This window comes from Scyliorhinus torazame, chromosome 5, assembly GCF_047496885.1.
Source record: "Scyliorhinus torazame isolate Kashiwa2021f chromosome 5, sScyTor2.1, whole genome shotgun sequence".
In the NCBI taxonomy this organism is placed as follows: Eukaryota; Metazoa; Chordata; class Chondrichthyes; order Carcharhiniformes; family Scyliorhinidae; genus Scyliorhinus; species Scyliorhinus torazame.
Genome location: NC_092711.1, coordinates 150723713 through 150740070, shown reverse-complemented (window position 1 = coordinate 150740070; position 16358 = coordinate 150723713). Strand labels below are relative to the sequence as shown.

The 16358-nt window shown below is 49.5% G+C and overlaps 1 long non-coding RNA gene across 1 annotated transcript; it reads right to left on the bottom strand.

Annotated features, from left to right (window-relative positions):
* Window positions 1-10295: 10295 nt before the first annotated feature.
* On the bottom strand, window positions 10296-15293 carry LOC140422122 (uncharacterized). Its single transcript, XR_011947270.1, has 2 exons — window positions 14355-15293; window positions 10296-12674 (listed from the first exon to the last, which is right to left on the bottom strand). It is a non-coding gene; the product is annotated as an uncharacterized lncRNA (long non-coding RNA).
* Between the last annotated feature and the right edge of the window lie 1065 nt (window positions 15294-16358).

Genomic DNA, 16358 nt, shown 5'->3' with positions numbered 1-16358 from the left:
ACCCAGCCATATCATTAATCCAGGCCTCCAGGCTGGGGGGCTTCGCCTCCTTCCACATTAGCAAGATCCTTCGCTGGGTTACTAGGGACGCAAAGGCCAGAATGCCAGCCTCTTTCGCCTCCTGCACTCCCGGTTCGTCCACTACTCCGAATATTGCTCGCCCCCAGCTTGGCTTGACCCGGACTTTCACCACCTGAGATATTGCTCCTGCCACTCCTCTCCAGAACCCCTCCAGTGCCGGGCATGACCAAAACATATGGACATGGTTCGCCGGGCTCCCTGAGCACCTTCCACATCTGTCCTCTACCCCAAAGAACCTACTCAACCTCGCCCCCGTCAAGTGCGCTCTGTGGACCACCTTAAATTGTATCAGGCTGAGCCTGGCACACGAGGAAGAGGAATTAACCCTACCTAGGGCATCAGCCCACAGACCTTCCTCGATCTCCCCCCCCCCCCCCCCAGCTCCTCCTCCCATTTACCCTTCAACTCTTCTACCAGCGCTTCCCCCTCTTCTTTCAACTGCTGGTGTATTTCCAACACCTTGCCCTCCCCGACCCATACACCGGAGATCACCCTATCTTGAACTTCTTGTGCCGGGAGCAACGGGAATTCCCTCACCTGTTGCCTCACAAAAGCCCTCACCTGCATATATCTAAAGGCATTTCCCGGGGGTAACTCAAACTTCTCCTCTAGTGCCCCTAGGCTCGCAAACGTCCCGTCGATGAACAGGTCCCCCATTCTTCCAATCCCCGTCCGATGCCAGCTCTGGAACCCCCCGTCCATCTTCCCCGGGACAAACCGGTGGTTACCCATGCTCGGGGACCACACCGATGCTCCCATTGCACCCCGGTGCCGTCTCCACTGGCCCCAGATCCTTAGCGTTGCCGCCACCACCGGGCTCGTGGTATACTTTGTCGGCGAGAGCGGCAGCGGTGCCGTCACCAACGCCCCCAGGCTCGTTCCTTTACAGGACGTCATCTCCATCCTCTTCCATGCCGCCCCCTCTCCCTCCATAACCCACTCGCGGATCATCGCCACATTTGCTGCCCAGTAGTAGCTCCCCAGATTTGGCAGCGCCAACCCTCCTCGGTCCGTACTGCATTCCAGGAACCCCCTCCTTACTCTTGGGGTCTTATTCGCCCACACAAACCCCATAATACTCCTGCCTACTCTCTTAAAAAAGGCCTTGGTGATCACGATGGGAAGGCACTGAAATACAAACAGAAACCTCGGAAGGACCACCATTTTGACCGACTGCACTCTACCCGCCAGCGAGAGCGGTAACATGTCCCATCTTTTGAATTCCTCCTCCATTTTCTCCGCCAACCTCGTCAGATTCAGTTTATGTAGGGTCCCCCAACTCCTGGCTATCTGGATCCCCAGATACCGAAAGCTCCCCTCCGCCCTCCTCAGCGGTAGGTCCCCTATCCCTCTTTCTTGGTCCCCTGCCTGTAATACAAAGAGCTCACTCTTCCCTACATTGAGCTTATAGCCCGAAAACTCCCCAAACTCCCTTAGAGTCTGCATGACCTCCACCATCCCCTCCATTGGATCCGCTACGTACAGCAACAGGTCATCCGCATATAGTGACACCCGATGCTCTTCTTCCCCTCGGACCACCCCCTTCCATTTATTAGACTCCCTCAATGACATGGCCAATGGTTCGCTCGCCAATGCGAACAACAGGGGGGACAGGGGGCACCCCTGCCTCGTCCCTCGGTACAGTCGAAAGTACGCCGACCTCCGCCGGTTTGTCACTACACTTGCCATCGGGGCTCTGTAAAGGAGCTTAACCCAATTGATAAACCCTACCCCGAACCCAAACCTGCGCAGCACCTCCCAGAGGTACTCCCACTCTACTCGGTCAAAGGCCTTCTCCTCGTCCATAGCTGCCACTATCTCCGCCTCTCCCTCCTCCGATGGCATCATTATCACGTTTAATAGCCGCCGCACATTGGTGTTTAGTTGCCTGCCCTTTACAAATCCCGTCTGGTTCTCATGGATTACCCCCGGGACACAGTCCTCGATATTCGTGGCCAGCACTTTTGCCAGCAACTTTGCATCCACATTGAGGAGCGAGATCGGCCTGTACGATCCACATTGCAGTGGGTCCTTGTCCCGCTTTAGGATCAGAGAAATTGTCGCTTCCGACATTGTCGGGGGCAGGGTCCCCTCCTCTCTTGCCTCATTAAAGGTCCTCACCAGTAGCGGGGCCAACAGGTCTGCGTACTTCCTGTCGAACTCCACCGGGAATCCGTCCGGTCCCGTGGCCTTCCCCGCCTGCATGCTCCCCAAACCCTTGCTCAGCTCCTCCAACCCATTTGGTGCCCCCAAACCAGCCACCTCTTGCTCCTCCACCCTCGGGAATCTCAGCTGATCTAGGAATCGTCTCATCCCCTCTTCCCCCGCTGGGGGCTGGGATCTGTACAGCTCTTCATAAAAGGCCTTGAATACCTCGTTTATTTTCGTCGCACTCCGAACCGTGGCTCCCCTTCCATCTTTGACTGCCCCTATTTCCCTCGCTACCATCCTCTTACGGAGCTGGTGTGCCAGCATCCGACTAGCCTTTTCCCCATACTCGTAGGTCGCCCCCTGCGCTTTCCTCCACTGTGTCTCCGCCTTCCCTGTGGTCAACAGGTCAAACTCCGCCTGGAGCCGTCGTCTTTCCCCAAGTAATCTCTCCTCCGGGGCCTCTGCGTATCTCCTGTCCACTCTCAAAATCTCCCCCACTAACCTCTCCCTTTCCATACCCTCTGTCTTCTCCCTATGAGCCCTAATGGAAATTAGCTCTCCCCTGATCACCGCCTTCAACGCCTCCCATACCACCCCCACCCGCACCTCCCCGTTGTCGTTGGCCTCCAAGTACCTTTCGATACACCCCCTCACCTTCCCACACACCACCTCGTCCGCCAGCAGTCCCACATCCAGCCGCCACAACGGGCGTTGGTCCCTCTCCTCTCCAAGCTCCAGTTCCACCCAGTGTGGGGCATGGTCCGAAACAGCTATAGCCGAATGCTCCGTCCCCTCCACCCTCGGGATGAGCGCCCTACCCAGAACAAAGAAATCTATCCGGGAGTAGGCTTTGTGTACATGGGAGAAGAAAGAAAATTCCCTGGCCTGCGGCCTTGCAAACCGCCATGGGTCCACTCCCCCCATCTGATCCATAAACCCCCTAAGTACCTTGGCCGCCGCCGGCCTCTTTCCAGTTCTTGATTTGGAGCTGTCTAGTGCTGGATCCAACACTGTATTGAAGTCCCCTCCAATTATCAGGCCTCCTATCTCCAGGTCCGGAATGCGCCCCAACATGCGCTTCATGAATCCTGCGTCATCCCAGTTCGGGGCGTATACGTTTACCAACACCACCCACGTCCCTTGCAGCCTACCGCTCACCATTACATATCGCCCTCAATTGTCCGCTGCAATTATCTTGGCCTCAAATGACACCCGCTTTCCCACCAATATTGCCACCCCTCTATTCTTCACGTCCAGTCCCGAGTGGAATACCTGTCCTACCCATCCCTTTCTTAACCTGACCTGGTCCGCCACCTTCAGATGTGTCTCTTGGAGCATGGCCACATCCGCCTTCAGTCCCTTTAAGTGTGCGAACACTCGAGCCCTCTTCACCGGCCCATTTAGGCCCCTCACATTCCACGTTATCAGCCGGATTGGAGGGGCTCTCACGCCCCCCCCCCCCCCCCCCCCCCCCCATGCTCCGCCGACTAGCCATCTCCTTTTCTGGGCCAGTCCCGTGTCCACGCCTCCCTCTCACCCTCCAGTCCTCCAGAGGGGGGACCCCCGTCCCGACCACCTCTTCTGTGTCTCATTCACTTTTGGCCAGTGCAGCAGCAACCCTTTTCCCCCCCCCCCCTCCCCCCCGCTAGACCCCTGTCTAGCTTTTTTGCTCCCCCCATGTCACTCCCGTAAGTCAGCTGATGCATGCTGACCCCGGCTTCCCCCGCCGTCCCATTGACCTGCCCGCGTGGGAGTCTCCCAATCCATATGCATTCCTTCGTTCCCCTCCCCGCCTTTCTTCCCGCGCGCGGGAAAACACCCCTCGCTTCCCAAAGCCCGCTCCGCCCCCTCTGGCGCAGCTCCTGTCACGGCCTTGTCTCTCTCCCCCAGCCCATGTAACATTTCCTGCGCGTGATTGACCCCCTATGTACAACAACCATCACACATCAAACCTCAAACATCCCCCCTACCCTCACAGACCCTCAGTTAGAGTCCAACTTTTCGGCTCGTACAAAGGTCCACGCCTCTTCAGGCGTTTCGAAGTAATAGTGTTGGCCCTTGTATGTGACCCACAGTCGCGCTGGCTGCAGCATTCCGAATTTCACTTCTTTCCAGGACAACGCCGCTTTGGCCCGGTTGAAACCCGCTCTCCGCTTTGCAACCTCCGTGCTCCAGTCCGGGTATATTCGGATCTCTGCATTGTCCCACTTACTGCTCCGCTCCTTCTTGGCCCATCTCAGGACCCACTCTCTGTCCGTGAACCGGTGGAACCTCACCACCATCGCCCTTGGCGGCTCATTTGCCTGGGGCTTCTTCGCCAGCACCCGATGTGTCCCGTCCAACTCCAGCGGCCTCGAAGGGGCCTTCGTGCTCATCATCGCCTCGAGCATCGTGCTCGCGTGTGCCCCGGCATCAGCCCCCTCCACTCCCTCAGGGAGACCCAGGATTCGCAGATTCTTTCTCCTCGACCTGTTCTCCAGGTCTTCGGGTCTTCCCGCCCACCTCTTGTGTAGCGCCTCGTTCTGCTCCACTCTCACCGCCAGGCCCACAAGCTCGTCCTCGTTCTGACTGACTCTTTTCTGTACCTCCTGGATCTTAGCTTCGTGGACCTTCTGGGTGATCCCGAGTCCTTCAATTGCCGAAAGCATAGGCGCCAACATCTCCTTGCGCATCTCCTCGCGCTGCTCCTCAAAGCAGCGCTTGATGAACTCCTGCAGCTCCCCTTTGTTCCTGGCCGCCGCCATTTTGTTTTCTTTCCCTCGCTTCTCCCGTTGCTCCAGTGCCGCTCCTTTGGCCGTTACACTTCTGGTCCGTTTAAAAAGTCTATGGAAACTCCTGAAAAAGGTCTGAGAGTCAGTTCCAGACGGGAGCTGCCGAATGCACGACCTACTCCTCCATGGCTGCCACCGGAAGCCTCGTCCCTGCTTCTTCAATGGCCTTGGTAGATCTTTTCACAGTTGTTCCCTCTGCTGCTAGAATTCACCTTTGATAGAGTCAAGTCAGATTGCAGCTTTAAGCTTGCCCTTCCCCCGCCTGCATGCTGGAAGAGGCTTTTGTCTCAACCTGCAGCCAAAGCCAAATCTTTTACTGTTTCTGCCGGGTCTGGTAGCCAAAAGACATAACATTCCTGGGGGACACTATCAGGGGAATGCTGCAGTCTTCTTGCCACACCGGGAAATGTCAAACAAATGCCGTGGGGGCCCTGCAAAAGAGCCCAAAAGTCCGATCCAAGCGGGAGCTACCGAATATGCGACCTAGCTCTGCATAGCCACACCCGGAAGTCGAATTCTCCACTCCTGAGACTGAGCGTTGATGCCGGGGCAGGATTCGCGAGTTCTACGATATCAAAACTGATGCCGCACCTGGTCCCATTCAACGACTGTTGAGGGGCCAGGACCGGCACCACATGGAACACAATCCATTCCAATGAGAAATGGTCTGGGATTTGCCGGATTCACGATTGACACTCAGGAGGCTGACAAGCTGCATAAACACACTTCACTCCACATACACACCATCCCAGCCAACAAGATGGCAATGAGGAGAGTGGCAGCCCGCTTTATGGACACCGAGCTTGAGACCTTGCTGGACACCATGGAGGAGAGGCAGGCAACCGTGTACCGCAGCCCGGGAAGGAGGCTACCAGCTGCCTCCGTTCGCCGCGCCTTGGCGCAGGTGACAGAGGCAGTAATCTCCGTGAGCAACACCGTCCGGACAGGCCCAACAGTGCTGTAAAAAACTGTACAACCTCCTCAGGGTGGCCAGGGTAAATAGGCAGCACTGTGCCTCTGGCACCAAACCCGTCCCATGCTGTTTCTTAACTCCACCCAAACAGATTCCACATTTTGTGTTCCTGATCTGAGATCCTCCCTTATTAATGTACCTTATTATCAGTGCAACACCACCTCCTTTTCCTTTTTGCCTGCATCATCAGCAAACTTAACAACCATATCTCCAGTCCCATCATCCAAGTCATTGATATAAATTGTAGAAGATTGACGCCCCAGCACTGATCCCTGTGACACACCACTCGTTACATCTTGCCAACCAGAAAATGAACTATTCATGCTTAGTCTCAGTTTACTGGTAGCTCGCCAATCTTTCACTGTGAAAGACAGTTCTACAGTTAATGGCTGCCAGATTGGGAAAATAAAAGAACTGAACCCTCGGGAATGAATAATCACTTTGGACTGATACCTTTACAGTGTTGGTTTCCGACAAAAATAATGTTTAGTTAATGTTGCTTCTAGTTTGTTTGTTGCAGTAAAAGTTATAAAACCTTATGTCCTGTCATGTGATCCTTTAATTTGTTGACTGGGGATTTGATTTTTGTTTTGAAGTTACTGATCTTTACAGAGATTCTAATCCACAAGTTTTCTCTTCCTATTTGAGCCTCGGGCACCTTTCTGTCTCGTTATTGATCGTGTCAATGACAGCGAGGCAACTGAGCTGAGGGCTGAATTCAGCTGAGAATAACAGGGCCTGTGCCCCAGTTGGGAATCTGCCATGGGTGTCACACTAATAAAGGACTGATTGGGAAATCAAGGGATGGGGATGATCAGGGCTGATGGTGTCTTGAACCCGGGGTTTTGTGCTCCTGTGTTCAAAGTGGGGAGTCACGGGAATAGGCGACAGAGGAACCAAAGAGAAACATTTGGGTCCCGAATATTGTGAACATCCTTTCGTGGTTACTCTTTTACTCTGGTTGTCTTTGATCCGTAAGTAATGTTCTGATATTTTTTAATAAAACCATGTTCTATTTCATTCATAAACTTGTTTCATTGAAAATATTTGATTTTTGTTGGTATTTTTCTGCTTAAATTCATTCAATTCAGGGAAAGTGGATGAAAGAGGTTGACAGGCTCTTTAACTGAAGGTGAGTCTCTCTTAAGCTAATTGGTAAAGGAGCCAGAGGGGGAGAGGAGATTTTCTTTTTCTTTTGACACAATGTTTGAAAATATGGTTCAGAGAGTCAATCAGGATTGTCTAATTTATCGAGTCTTTTTCAGGAAATAACATGGGATGTCAATAAAGGGGAACCTGTTGATGTGGTTTATCTAGGTTTCCAGAAGGAATTCCCCAGGGTGCCACATCAAAGGTTATTACACATAATAAGAGCTCATGGTGGTGGGACGGGGATGTGCGGAGCAACATATCAGCATGAATAGAAGGTTGGTTAGCTAACACTAAGCAGAGAGGGGGTATAAATGGGTTCCGTTTGGGTTGGTAAGATGTGACAAGTTGAGTGTCACAAGGATCAGTGCTGGGCCCTCAACTATTTACAGTCCACATTAATGAGTTGGATGCTGGGATTGAATGTATGGCAGCTAAATTTGATGATGACACAAAGACAGGTAGGAAAGTAATTTGTGAAGTGGATTTAAGGAGTCTGCAAAGGACAACAAACAGATTAAGTGAGTGGGAACACATTGACAGACGGAGCATAACGTGGGAAAATGTGAACTTGTCCACTTTGGCAAAAAGGGTTAAATAAAACAGAACATTATTTAATTGGAGAGAGATTGCAGAACTGTGAGGTACAGAGGGATCTGGACGTCCTGATACAGGAACCTCAAGAAGTTAGTTTGCAGGTAAAGCAGGTGATTAGGAAGGTAAATGGAATATTGTTGTTTGTTGCAATGAGACTGGAATATAAATGTAGGGATATTTTGCTGCAGTTGCACAGGGCCTTGGTGAGACTATATTTGGAGCACTGTGTACAGTTTGGGTCTCCTTATTTCAGAAATGAGATAATTGCATTAGAAGCAGTTCAGAGGAGGTTGGTTCCCCGGATTCCTGGAATGAGGGAGTTATCCTCTGAGGAAAGGTTTGACAAGTTGGGACTGTATCTCTTGCAGTTTAGAAGAATGAGAGATGATCTTATTGAAACAAGTGAAATTCTGAGTGGAACGGACAGAGAGAATGTGGAGAGGATATTTCCCCTTGTGGCAAAATAAAAAGGATTTCCCATTGAAGACGCAGATGAGGATATTTCTTTCCCCTGAGGTCTATGGGTCTGTGAATCTCTCTTCACCAGGGAGTGGTGGAGTCAGGGTCATTGATGGACCACCATACAGACGACCAACCTCACTGAGGTTCTCAACATGAGAGTTTTAAATGGATTTTCAATGGCCCCTCTCTTTATCCTGAACCTTCAGGAGGAGTCCAACAGGTGAGAGAAAACTCAGAGCTCTGGCCTCACAGTTGCCTAATCAGAACAGAGATGACAATTTGGCAACAGCTGCCAGGTTGTGCAGAAAGAGGAAGGTATTTGGTCACAAGTCCTCAGCTGAGAGAGATCTGCTTTAGCTGCCATTGGAACTGTCACAGGCTGGCTGGAAGCATTTTAAATCGCCAGGTAAAGAGGTAATAGGGAGAGTCCAGACTTGCTGTGTGCTGCCTTCTAGGTCTAAATAGAAGTGAAATAAAATGGAGATTGCGTCTTCTGGACTTCCCTTCAGAAGTTTCTGAAGGGTTCCACCAATCACAATGAAGAATGGGGTAAATCTGAACTGATTGACTGCTAGCCAAGTCAATCAAAATGACATCACGGGACCCTACCACACAGCACAGAGGGGAATCCCTTTGGCCAGTTCAACTAACAACTTGCAGCTGGGGGTTTCCAAAGTCTGTAGGTCAAACCCAGAATCTGCAATGGTGCAGCAACCGCAAGACAGTATTAAAAAGGGACACATGGATCAGACAAGGATTTAAAAAAGATTCCTTACACATGGACCAATTAAAAAGCCTGTCATTGAAACATCTGTACCCGCCCAAGCCATGTCAAACTCTCAAACAATTGGCTTCCTCACGATCCGTCCCCGGTACAGGGAGTCAGCATTCCCATGCCAAGCAGTGAAAACATGGTGGCCTTGACACCCAGGGTGTGGTCTAGGATTCCAGGCTCTCTTGTTTTCTCTGTCCTCTGGGAGTTGTTTATCGTCCTGTTCCCACACTGCAAGTTGTCTGTTCTCAGCTCTGCTTGATTTCTGCTGAAGTTTGGTCCCTTTTACACATTTCAGATCAATAAAACATTTGGTCAGTGAAGACCCAAACCACAATTTCCCATCCTGTCACCTGTCAACCATCCTTACCCAGAGCGTAATCACAACAGGAATAAAAACAGGAGAAGTGTAACAATCAAATTCAAAATAAATCCACAGAATTTAATTTAATGTTCGCTAATTAGCAAGAAAACCTGAAGTAGGGAGTCCCCTAGGAATCTTACAGTCCACACCTAGAGGATGGGGGGGGGGACGGGGGCGGGGAGTCTTTCTGACCCCTTACTCAATGTCCATTCATTATTTTCCATTTCTGTTCTGGCTCCGCCTGGGGTAACATCTACTCCATCTTCTCTTCTCCTGAAGGAGCGCCGTGAGTTCTCGGTTCCTGGTACATTAGGACAGATGCTTCAAGGAACAGGTCAAGCATGGATGGAAAAGATTCTCCAGCTCTCTCTTTGTGGACAGTTCTTACTCAGTATTATTTCTCCCAAGCCCTTCATTGTCCCATTATCGCTTTAATTTCACTCCCACTTTGCCCGTGTCCAGTGTGTTTAATTCTATTCTGATTGTTTTAAAGTCGGTTTCTCTCTGGAGTGTGTCAATGTCTTGATGATGTCACAATAGTGTCTCAATCCCCTGGCCACATTAACCATTTCATCTCCTGCTGTGTCTCCAGTAGCTGTGTGTGTTTGGGACCCGGTCTTCAGTCCATTTCACCATGAATTTAGGCTTGTTATTTTTCACATGTAACAAATCACATCGGCACACCCACACCGGTATCCCAAAATCATGTCACATATTCTTAACTCTCAGATGCGCTGATGAAAATATCAAAGTGAATGTCTGTCTTTCTTATCTCCCCTGTTATGATCCTGATATTTCATGTTATGGCCAGGCTTTCAAATGTGGATTTCTTTGAAACAAATTTCATGGGCCAGGATGTAAATATTTCCAAGAGAAAGTGATCAATTTATTCATCTCGTCTACACATTAGAACATTCTTTCACTAGAACGTCGGAGGATACCAGATTGATATATTCCATTCAACCAAACCCAAGGTAAAGTATTCCAATCATTTATTGTCCAGGACAATATTCCCAGTATCTTTCAAACAGAAATTATACATTCCCATCTGATCCCAGGTATTAACATATTCTGTTTGTTTGTTCATGTCAGCTTGGGATTGTTCACCTTGGAGCAAAGGAGGTCGAGGGGAGATTTGATAGAGGTGGTCAAGACTATGACAGGTTTAGGTAAGATGGATAAAGAAAAGTTGTTCCCATTAGCTGGTGGGACAAGGATGAAGGGGATAACATATTTCAGGATTTGGTTAAGAGATGTGGGGGGGAGACACGTGAGGGAGAATATTGTAATGCAGCGAATGGTAATGATCTGGAACTCGCTGCCTGTGAGGTGGGTGGAAATGAAGACAATGGAGGATTTTAAACAGAAATTGGATTGATATTTAAGGGAACTAAATTGCAGGGCTACAGGGTTAGAACAGGGCACTGGGACTGACTGGTTTGCTCCAGAGCCAACAGGGAATCGATGGGCTGTATGGTCTCCTTCTGTGCCCTCATGACTCTCAACTAACAATTTCAGCTGCTCCAGTCTCTCTAACTAACTGAAGTCCCTCATCCCTGGTCCATTCTCATAAATCTCCTCTGCATCCTCTCTGAGAATGTCACATCTTTCCTAAGGTGTGGAGCCCATATATAGGATTCCATTCTGGAAGGATAGAATTGAAAAGCAGGGAGGTTATGTTCAACTTGTTTAGAACCAGGGTTAGACTACACTGGGAGCACTGTCGATATTTGTGATCGCCATTTAGAAAAAGGAAATCGAGGCACTGGAGAAGGTGCAACAAAGATTCACAAGATTAATACAAGAACTGAGAACATTTCACCCTCAGGAAAGACTAAAAGGTGACGGGATGGAAGTCTTTAAGATTATGAAGGGGTTCAATAATCCAATAGGGATTTCATGAGAAACCTCTTTACCCAGCGAGTGGTGAGAATGTGGAACTCACTCCCACAGTGAGTGGTTGAGGTGAACAGTATTAATACATTGACGGGGAAGGTAGATACATACATGAGGGAGAAAGGAATAGAAGGAGATGCTGATGGAGGGAGATGAAGAGGGGTGGGTGGAGGCTCATTTGGAGCATAAATACTGACAGAGACCAATTGGGCCGTCTGGCCTGGCCCTGTGCTGTAGACTCAATGGAGCAGAGACAAATGTATTTATTTTAGATCTACTTGTAGTGGTAGGAAAAACATTATTTGCTATCCAGGATAAAATAAAAGTCCTTCATCAACTTTTGTGGATCATTTCAGTGGAAATGTGCTCTCCCAGGCTCAAAGAGCATCAGCCCACTAGAAGCAGAGTCGTGAGACTGGCCAGTCCAGCAGAAAGAAACCCTCCGACCCTCCCACTTCACCAAGTGTCAGAAAGAACATGATTCAGTCCTGGATGTGATTAACAGCAGCATCTAACCCCTGCCATCACTTGTGAATTTGTTGGTGTCTCAGCAGGTTGCATGACTGAGTGAATCCTTTCCCACACTCAGAGCAGGTGAATGGCCTCTTTCCAGTGTGGACTCGCTGGTGTATTAACAGGGCAGATGAATCACTGAATCTCTTCCCACAGTCAGGACAGGTGCACGGCCTCTCCCCGGTGTGAACTCACTGGTGGCTCATCAAGTCGGATGATGTTCTGAACCTCTTTGTGCAGTGAGAGCAGCTGAACAGTCTCTCCTCAGTGTGAATGCGCTGGTGGATCATCAGTACACGAGAGCTTTTGAAACTACTCCCACAGTCAGAGCATTTAAAGGGTCTCTCATTGGTGTGAGTTACATGGTGCTGCAGCAGGTGAGATAACTGAGCGAATCCCATCCCACACTGAGAGCAGGTGAATGGCCTCTCCCTGGTGTGTACTCTCTGATGTGTCTGCAGGTGGGCTAACCGAGTGAATCCATTCCCACACTCACAACAGATGAATGGCATCTCTCCAGTGTGACTGAGTCTATGCCTTTCCAGCTCGTACTGCGCTCTGAATCCCTTTCCACAGTCCCCACATTTCCATGGTTTTTCCGTGATGCGGTGTTCTTGTGTTTCTCCAAGTTTGACGATCATGTGCACACAGAGCACTGGTACATTCTCTCCCCGTTGTAAATGATGCAACGTGTTTTCAATCTGTGTAACCGGTTAAAGCTCTTTCCACAGTCTGTGCACTGGAACACTCTCATTCGGGTATGTGTGTGTCTTGGTGCTTTTCCAGTCACACTGATGTTTTAAATCTTTTGAAGCAGACAAGATAGAGAAACATGTCTCCTTCTAGATTCAAAGGCCAATGATATTCAGACCCCGATTAATGGAGAGACTCTTGAAGTGACAATTCATTTGAGTTTCTGTCTGCAAATTCTCCTCTTCTGATATCCTGTAAAATAAGTTTACAAAGCTATCACTATCAATTGTGAATAGAAATTCAGAACAGACCATTCTAGTTTCCATAGAACATCCTTTTCTCTCTCAGTCCTCAAAGCTCTAAATCTCCATCCCACACACTTTCCCTCTGCTGTATCTAATATTCACCCTCCCAATTCTCCTGAAGGTGCTGATTGACAGATCCCTGCCCACTGCTTCCTATCCTGGACAGAGACCTGAAAATCTTCATGCAGCTGCCAGACAGATATACGTCTATATTACTGGACGAAAAATGTGTTACTATATAGACTTCTGTTCTCTTCAGTTGCTGCAAGTCACCAATTGAAAAAGTGTTTTACTCACAGATGTTGGAGACGGGAGGACGTTCCAGTCTGTGTGAAACTCATTCTTTAGTCACACAAAGCCCGCGCTCTGATTGGAGGGGCAGAATCCTTCCGGTCTTGTAACTCTTCCTATTGGTTAACACCCCAGCAGGAAGGTCAGGGGATGGGCTTTGTACTGCACATGCGCATCCTTCCCTGCCGTTGGACATGCGCTCACCCAGGCCACCCGCCCGTGCGGCGGACAGAACGGTTTCCCCAGCGCGGGGGGTTGTGGGTGCCCCGGCCGCCATTAATCATCCGGAGCTGTCACCAAACTCCTGGGACTGGGATGAAAAGTGGAGGAGTGGGGGCGCGGTAACTCCACCTGACACATAGTACATGTGCATAGTCACTGGATTTGATTGGGATCTCCCCCTGAGCAAAACAGTGTTAACTTCAGGTGACATATTGGGGAGGGCAATAGGTGAGTGTGAAACTGAACTCGAGAATCAGCCCCTTCAGGGGAGGATAACTTGGGGGAAAGCGGGAGCAGTATAGTGGGATGAATTAGTGTTACCATCAAGAGGGAAGAGGGAGTGTGCAGGGGACAGAGACTTATCGTTTGAGAGGGACAATGATTCTGCTGATATTGCTGCTGTTCAGGACCAAACCATATTTATTCTGAAGATTGGAGCATATTGTCACTGATGTTAGAGCCCCCTGTAACTGGGCTGGAATTTAAGGTTCTGGATTTAGGTCAAATGAACCAGATTTGGATTGAACAACCTGTGTCATGTCCTTGATGTGGGATCAGTTGGACTGCTGATTTGCTGGGTTATCAGTGTATCTTTGGGCAGCACGGTAGCATAGTGGTTAGCACAGTTGCTTCACAGCTCCAGGGTCCCAGGTTCGATTCCCGGCTGGGTCACTGTCTGTGCGGAGTCTGCATGTTCTCCCAGTGTGTGCGTGGGCTTCCACCGGGTGCTCCGGTTTCCTCCCACAGTCCAAAGATATGCGGGTTAGGTGGATTGGCCAAGCTAAATTGCCCTTAGTGTCCAAAAAGGTTAAGTGGGGGTTGCTGGGAAATGGTAGCTACATGGGCTTGAGTGGGTTGCTCTTGTAAGGGCCGGTGCAGACTCGATGGGCCGAATGGCCTCCTTCTGCACTGTAAATTCTATGATGTGTTTTTTGTGATCTCTCCTCAGTTATTAAGGGTCTCTCAGCTGAAATTATTTTGCAATACAATAGTTCACTTTCAGCATTGCAGCCAAACAAATCCTTGGTGTGAAATCAACAAATCCGGTCTATAACAATCCACTGATTGAAATTACATAAGAATGGACATGGAAGAAACATGCCATTCGGCCCACCTGGTTTGTGATGCTTTTGAAGCTCCTCACATCCTCCTCCCGGTCCTCTTCAACCTCACTGTCAGTCAGGGCTCAGTGGGTAACACTCTTGCCTCTGAATTGAAAGGTTCTGGGCTCATGTCCTCATTCAGGACTGGAGAACAAAATGCATGGCAGCTCTCTTGTGCAGTGCTGAGGGAGTGCTGCTCTGTTGGAGGTGCCATTTTTAATGAGGGGCAGTATTCTCCGGTTCCCCATCCGTGCGCTTCTCGATGGCTTCCCATTTGCTGGCAGTGCGATCTTATACTCCCGCTGCTTGTCAATGGGATTTCCCATTGAAGTCACAGCAGGCCCTGGGAAAGCTATGGGCAGGGGTGGGTTGCTAGTGGGAAAAGTGAATTGCAGTGGTGGCAGAATTCCAACTGAGGTGTGATACCGGAATCCCATTTGTTGCTTCAGTGAATACAAAATATTCCATGTCTTCATCTGGTCATCGTCACATTGCTGTTTGTGGTATTTTGTAAATTGTCAATAGGTTGTAGGGAGTCTCCAAAAAGGCACAGACATGTTAAGTGAGTGGGTAAAAAGTTGCAAATAGAGTGTAATGTGGGAAAATATGAACATGGTCACTTTGGCAGGAGGAATAGAGAAGCAGTATCCTATTTAAATGAAGAGATTGCAATACTCAGTGTTACAGAGGGATCTCTTAATTTTAACGTGCAGGTTCAGGCTGCAGTTAGGAAGGCAAATGCAATGTTGGCATCTATGTCGAGAGGGCCAGAATTCAAAATTGGGGATGTACTTCTGGGACATATTTATGGCTCTGGTCAGACCCCATTTGGAATATTGTGAGCAGTTTTGGGCTCCGTACCTAAGGAAGGATGTGCTGGCTTTGGAGGGGGTCCAGAAGAGGTTCAAAGGAATAAGTCATGGAATGAAGCGTTTGTTATAGGAGCGGTTGAGGACTCTGGGTCTGGAGGAGCTTGTTGCCTCAACTTCTCCTGGTGCTCGGATGTGGCGGCCGTGGCAAACTACTGCTCCCCAGACCTGGAATACCTGACTGTGTATTGCTGCCCTTACCGTCTTCCATGGGAATTCTCTTCTGCCATCATCACGGCAGTCTACATCCCACCCCAGGTGGAAGTGAAGAAGGTGCTAGATGAATTGAACACAGCAATAAATAACAATGAAACAGAATACCCGGAGGCCTGTTCATCGTCTCCGGGGACTTCAACCAGGCCAACCTCAAGAGTGTACTGCCAAAAGTCCAGCAACACATCTCCTGTCCCAACAGGGGCCCCGACATCCTTAACCATTTCTACACAAACATCAAAGGAGCCTACTGATCCATCCCCTGATCGTACTTCGGAAGATCGGGCCACAAGACGGTGCTCCTTCTCCCAGCATACAAGCAGAAACTTAAGCGGGATAATCCAGTTAAGAAGGTCGTACAATGCTGATCCACGGCAAAGGAAGCATTCCTACGCGACTGCTTGGAATCACTGGACTGGTCCATATTCAAGAACTCAGTGGCCAACCTAAATGAGTATGCCAGTGAGGAAATGAACAGAAAGGCATGATGGGTAGTTAGGCCACGTTAGGAGTAAAATCTTACTACAGTAGAATAAGGAGTTAGGTTAGCGGACTTTTAAACATCTCTAGCTTAGGCTGGAAAAAATGGGTAGCAGTCTGTAATTGCCTGTAATTGGGATTTTGCAAAGCATGAAGAGGGGGATGGGCAGCCACTAGGATCATTTCTTTGTTGCAGGGGATACTGGGAAAAGGGGCCTCAGGCCAGGTTAAGGAATGTGGGGAAAGCCTATGGGAGATTTGCAATTGCCATCTTGCCTTATTTGGGCGTGGGTATGTTAAACTTGATGCTGAATCCATGTGTGTGAAACCAGATGCTGTGCTCCCTTTGTCTCACTCGCTCTGGAAGTTTCAAGAGACATGTAGCCTCCTGCCTTTTTATCAGAGTGAGTGAAGCTTGCAAGCTATTTGAAATAAAATAAATCAATACCTACA